The following is a 6,010-nucleotide window of genomic DNA, read 5'->3' as shown; positions in this document are numbered from 1 at the left end:
TCTACTCCTCACTTCCTTACAGCAACAGCAACCCATTTCCTCAGAGTACCGTTCAAATGTGCCTTTGCTGTAAGAAGTCTTGAATGGGCTCAGTGGTGAACTCTACAAATAACATTGCTGGACATGGCTATGTTCAACACTTAGAGCTGACACTGTTTGACAGCTTCCCTATTAGTACGATGGTTAGGCCCTGCTATGAAAACCAGTTAAACAGTGGAGGTAGGCTCTGGAGCTGTGATTCCTCTTCTGGCCCTGGCACAGGTTTCCTTCACAGTTTTAGATGAGTCTGTTAACTCCACTGTGCTTCAGTCCTATTGGTAGAATAGGGATTTTTACTTTCCAGCTCTGCATGGATGTTGCAGAAGACTGCAAAGGGTAATGTGAAAGTCTAGGTTCTGGAAAAAAAACTAAGCACAAAAGAAACATAGTTTTCCTATTAGATACATAGATAACACATAGATAACACCTATAGTGTTGCACAGATAATAACACAATAGCGTATAAAGATGTAACATAATAAAGATGGAGTTCTTAATGCAATTGCATCAATTACATTCCTAAAGCAAGCACCTTGGGGTGTTGAATAAACATCCACGTGCGTTCTTACTAAATACAAAATTGCATACTGGATGAAAGCTAAGTCTCTTTCTATTAAAACATTAAAATACTGATGTGTGATATGTGATGTGCAGATTCCAGGAAGTGTGGAATTCACTTTCTTTTCTATAGAAATGAACTCCACTGATCCCAGCACAGTAATAAATGGTAGTAATACTCAGAACAACAGTAGTACTTTGAGCTTATACAGCACCTTTAGTTGCAGTATTTTAAATCATTTTACAAAAATAATTAACTCAGCTTCTCAACCTATTGAGAAGTACATTTAGCAAGTCCTTTATTTGTATTCTACCTATGGAAGCAATGAGGTTCTGAGAAATAAATGATTTTCCATAAGTTCATGAAGCATTCAGTAATTCAGACGAGGACTCCTGCAAGATCTGGATTCCCCTCTTCTGTTCTTAATTACTTCTGTTTCTCTAGAAGACACTGCTAGACAAACTGAAAAGCTACTACATAGAAAAAAGTACCTGGGGAGGAAAAGAATTATCCCTTTCTCCTCTCCCATCCCAATAATAAAGGCAAATCATACCTGTGGACTGGATATGAAGTGAGATTTATAGAATTATTTACTCTGCAATAGACTAAAAATTAGTTTCCATGGCAACCACTGCACCTTCTGAAATACAGAATACCTTTACAATAAACATAAATACAGCACAACAAAATCTTTAACATATCTTGTATTATTTTTAATAAGGAAGAGTTTATGCTGCATATAAACATACATTAAATGATCTTTCATATATTTTTTAATGTTAAGTTCTGTAATGTTTACATTTTTAGAAAGGAATTAATATTTACTATCAATGGTGGCCCTTGTATGTTGTCCCTGAGACAATATTGCCAGAAACACAGTGGTTTGAGAATGCTGCTGATGTATGATACATGGAAAGCTGGAAGTCCATGAGAGTTGCCTTATTAAGACTTTATGATTTATATGGTTCACATGTCTAACACTGAGGAAGGATTTAAATGAAGAGTGATCTTTTTAGTACTGGTCATGTGTTGATGACAGTCTTGTTTTGAGTGGGAAATTGCACTAAATGACATCTCTTGCAGCCCACGTTTCTATGATTTTATGATTAATTGCCTTAAAAATGAATTTGTGCTGGTTTTAAAGTCTCATGTCTCATATTTCCTTTTTCCTTACACCATGTAAAGCTGTATTTAAAAGATTATGAAACATGCCAGGTATGTGATAGCAGTCATGGTATAGAGGTTCTTTTGAGAAAGAGCTGATGGAAGAAGTCTGGGCAATTTTAATTTAATTTCTTTGATTTGTCAGAAAAAAAAAAAAGCAGCAAATATATTCTACTAAAATTCCTCTGGAAACAGGGTAAATTTGGTTTCCTTCCACCTTATCTGCTTGGAAAACTGCCAAGTTCTTCCTGTCCTAAATCAAGCTGTTTGATATCATGCATCCAAGTATCCATAACCTTCCAATAGTCAGGGAGAAGGTTGCTGCCAGGAGCAGAAACCCTGGAGTTTTGGAGATTTTGGATTCAGCAAAACCATGGACCTACCTCAGTGCGAGGATTCCAGGGTTTTCCTCTCATGGAGAATTTTAATAAGCCTGTTTTTCACCCTGGCTCAGAACAGAACTGAATTTTAAGGTGTCCATGGAATGGAATTAATGCCTCAGTGGAGACTGAGGGTTAACACAGTTGTGCAATATGTAACAGAAACCTCTGTAATAATCCATGACTGTATGGCTTTTTTTCTCATTATTTCTGTAAGTAATTATGTATTTTCAGGTATTGCACAGAGGTGAGTTACTCTTTTTTTTGAACAGTGGTCATTATACTGTGTTTGAATATGCTAAGATTGTTTATTTGTATGTTTGAACCCAAGAAATCACTTTATTTTTGTAACATCTCTAAAAAAATGTAAAAAGATTTTTGTGATCTGACACAGAACTGCAAAATAACTCTACAAGTTGTTAGTATATGGGGGATTGATTCAGAAACAAAACGGCATTCTCAAATGTGACTGTGGCATTTTGTTCTAAGTATGGCATGAAGAGAACAGTTAAGAAAAGGTCATAGCAGGAAAGAAAGAGACACAGGAGGGTTTATTAGACAAAATGGGACTATTTCTTCACTGCTGTAGTGGGCTGAAAAGTTATCTTACATAATTTTCTGCAGCTGAAGGTTTCATGTGATTTCATGTGAATTATGTCTGCCTTGTGCTCGTCTGTGGCTTGAAGCATGAAGAAGGGTTAATATATTGCAATAGGCTTCAGTAGGAAAGCCTGGCAATTTAACACAGTACATACGTACTCCTTTAGTAGCTGTCATGCACTTCTAGTGATTTTCTATCCAGAAGTCTCATTATGGTCTTTAAACTCAGGTGATGGTACCTTATACTTCCGACACTAGATAGAGATGTCTGAGGTTCCTCTGTTATTAATAACTAGTGACAAGTAAAATAAAGATATTTCATGTCGTAGAATGTTTTGACATTTCCATTCTTTGTAGCAGGCTGGGGCAAACACTGGAAATACTGTGAATAACCTATTGGAAAAATTTGTAATACTTGCTTTCTATCAAAATGTGAAAACATCTCAGCAGAATTCAGCTGATCCTCAAGACTTCAGTCATCACTAGTAACTCTTTTTATAGTCAAGGGAAAGAAATGGGCACTTCTAGGGTGTAATCCTAAACCATATATCCAAAATGAATGAGTACAATTTTTCTCTAGAAATGTCTACTCCTATCTGTTGTTTGTAGAAGTCTGGGCTGATTTTCTCTGGTATAGCATGCATTGTAGCCAGCTAAAGTTGTTGAGATAAATCCCATCCTTAATTTCAAAATTTTAATCAAAACAAAACCTTTTTGATATATACCAATTTAATGAATTGTGGAATATTCTGTTTGCTATGAGCAAAGCTTCTTGAGTTCAAATTGGTTTAATGGTAAACTGCCTTTTAGCCAGTGTAATGTCTTCATTTAGCAGAGCGGAAGACGTAGAAACCTGATGTCTCGCTGTCCACAAAGACTTTCATATTAAACTACAACATAAATTGTGCACTGGGTCATAGAATCCCTCCACACTGGGAGAAATAATCATAAGGTATAAGGTCCTTTCAAGGAAATAGCTGATAGGAAAACATCAGGACCTGTAAGAGAGTGGGGAAAAAAAAGAAAGATTAAGTTTAATGTTGTATTGAAAAGATATGAAACAAAACACACTTGTTCCATTTAAAAAGAGGAAATTCTCAGATATGTATCAAAATGACTCTAAATAACATGTCTTGTTTGATTTTTCTCAATGGAAAATAGCAGATTCCCAGCAAAAGTAATATTTCTTCCCTGTATTCTCAAAACTAACATTTTTCCTCAGAAAACCATTAAAGAAAAGCCACAAAAAATTTAGAGTGGCTAGACTGAGGATCTGTACTGGTTACCTGGTGACACAACAGCATTAGGTAAGTTATCTCTTGTTCCCTTGCAAAATAGTATGAAGTGGATTAAACAGGGAATAGAATTCCCCCTTGTGTATGTTCTACAACAGCAGAATGGCATTTAATCATAAAGCCTCATGATGAAATTTTACTGACTCCTTCCTCTTAAAACCTACATTATTAATATCTAATTATTACTATGCTGTTTTTTTTCTTTTGCCATAGTGAAATTACTGCATTTACTTATAACTTTTTAAAAAATACAATATGCCAAAAACCCTCATATTTCCGAATGTAACAAAACCATGCTAGCTATTCAGTTATTCAACACTGTTAACAGCTAAGCAAGCAAAAGAAAGAAGAACAAAAAGAAGAAGAAAAGGAGTACTCCCAATCCTAAGATATTTGCGTTACATTTCCCCCTCAAACACCATTGAAATTAAGTTAGTTTCATAGAACTGGATTGGGAGGTACTGCAAAGGTATTAAGGGGAATGACAGTTATTTTCTGGGCTCATTAAAAATATTTTTGTTGTGAAAATGAAATATTTGAATTGTGATTTTTGAAAACAAAAGAGATAAAATTAAAAAAAAGGAAAATCATAGTATTTTATGAGGAAGAATAATATTATTGAAAAGAAATAATTAAAACTTAATTATATACTTTTGAATTATTATTTCATATAATTTGAAGTTCTAGCAATAATAACATTATAAGCAAGGATCTGAAGGAGACCTTCATTATGCTCATTGGTTTCTTTCCCATGTCAATCAGATCAGACAAAAAATTAAATGAGTTTTAGATTTTTTTTTTTCCAAAAAAGGGAATCAATTGAACCTCTAAAATCAGAAAATATATGTAGTTTAGGACAAAAATACTCTGTAAATAAGTCTAATAAGTATCTTTGGTATGTACATAGTTTCAATAGATATTTAAAATTCTTCCTCAGCAGTTGGAGGTAGACATTAGGATCTCATTTTTGTAATACATTGGCATTTTTTAACAAGTTGTAACTGTATTAAGTTATATTCTTACTTTAACTTCTTTCACTGCTAGTTGTTATGGGGTTGGGACTGTTGGCTGTTAGTAAGTGTTGTGGTTTAACCCTGTTAAGGCAGCTCAGCCTCACACAGCCGCTCGCTCACTCCCCCCTGGAGGGATGGGGAAGAGAATTGGAAGGGCAAAAGTGAGAAAACTCATGAGCTGAGATAAAGACAGTTTAATAGGTAAAGCAACAGCCACGCACACAAGTAAAGCAAAGTAAGGGATTCATTCATTATTTCCCTTCAGCAGGTAAGTGTTCAGCCATCTCCAGGAAAGCACGGCTCCATCACTTGTAATACTTACTTGGGAAGACAAATGCCATCACTCTGAACGTTCCCCCTTGCTCCTTCTTGTCTGTGGATTTTATTGCTGAGCATGACATCATATGGTATGGGATATCGCTTTGGTCAGTTGGGGTCAGCTGTCCCAGCTCTGTCCCCTCCCAACTTCTTGTGTACCCCCAGCCTACTCACTGGTGGGGTCGTGTGAGAAGCAGAGAAGGCCCTGACTCTGTGTAAGCACTGCTCAGCAGTAACTAAAACATCCCTGTATTATCAACACACTTCATCACAAATCCAAACTACAGCACTATACAAGCTACTATGAAGAAAATTAACTCTGTACCACCCAAAATCAGTACAGTAAGCTGCAGAAGTGTCTCTTTAGATGGAAACACACATAGATATACGTATTTTTCTAGCAAAAAATCTAAAATGTTTCACATTGTTTCTTTCATAGAATCATAGAATAATTTAGGTTGGAAAAGACCTTTAAGATCATCGATTCCAACCATCAACCTAGCACTGCCAAGTCCACCACTCAACCATGTCCCTAAGTGCCACATCTACACATCTTTTATATACCTCCAGGGATGGTGACTCAACCACTTCCCTGGGCCACATGTTCCAATGCTTGACAACCCTTTCAGTGAAGAAATTTTTC

Source organism: Pygoscelis adeliae, unplaced genomic scaffold (assembly GCF_000699105.1).
Source record: "Pygoscelis adeliae isolate BGI_AS28 unplaced genomic scaffold, ASM69910v1 Scaffold140, whole genome shotgun sequence".
Classification (NCBI taxonomy): domain Eukaryota; kingdom Metazoa; phylum Chordata; class Aves; order Sphenisciformes; family Spheniscidae; genus Pygoscelis; species Pygoscelis adeliae.
This window is presented reverse-complemented; position numbering follows the sequence as displayed.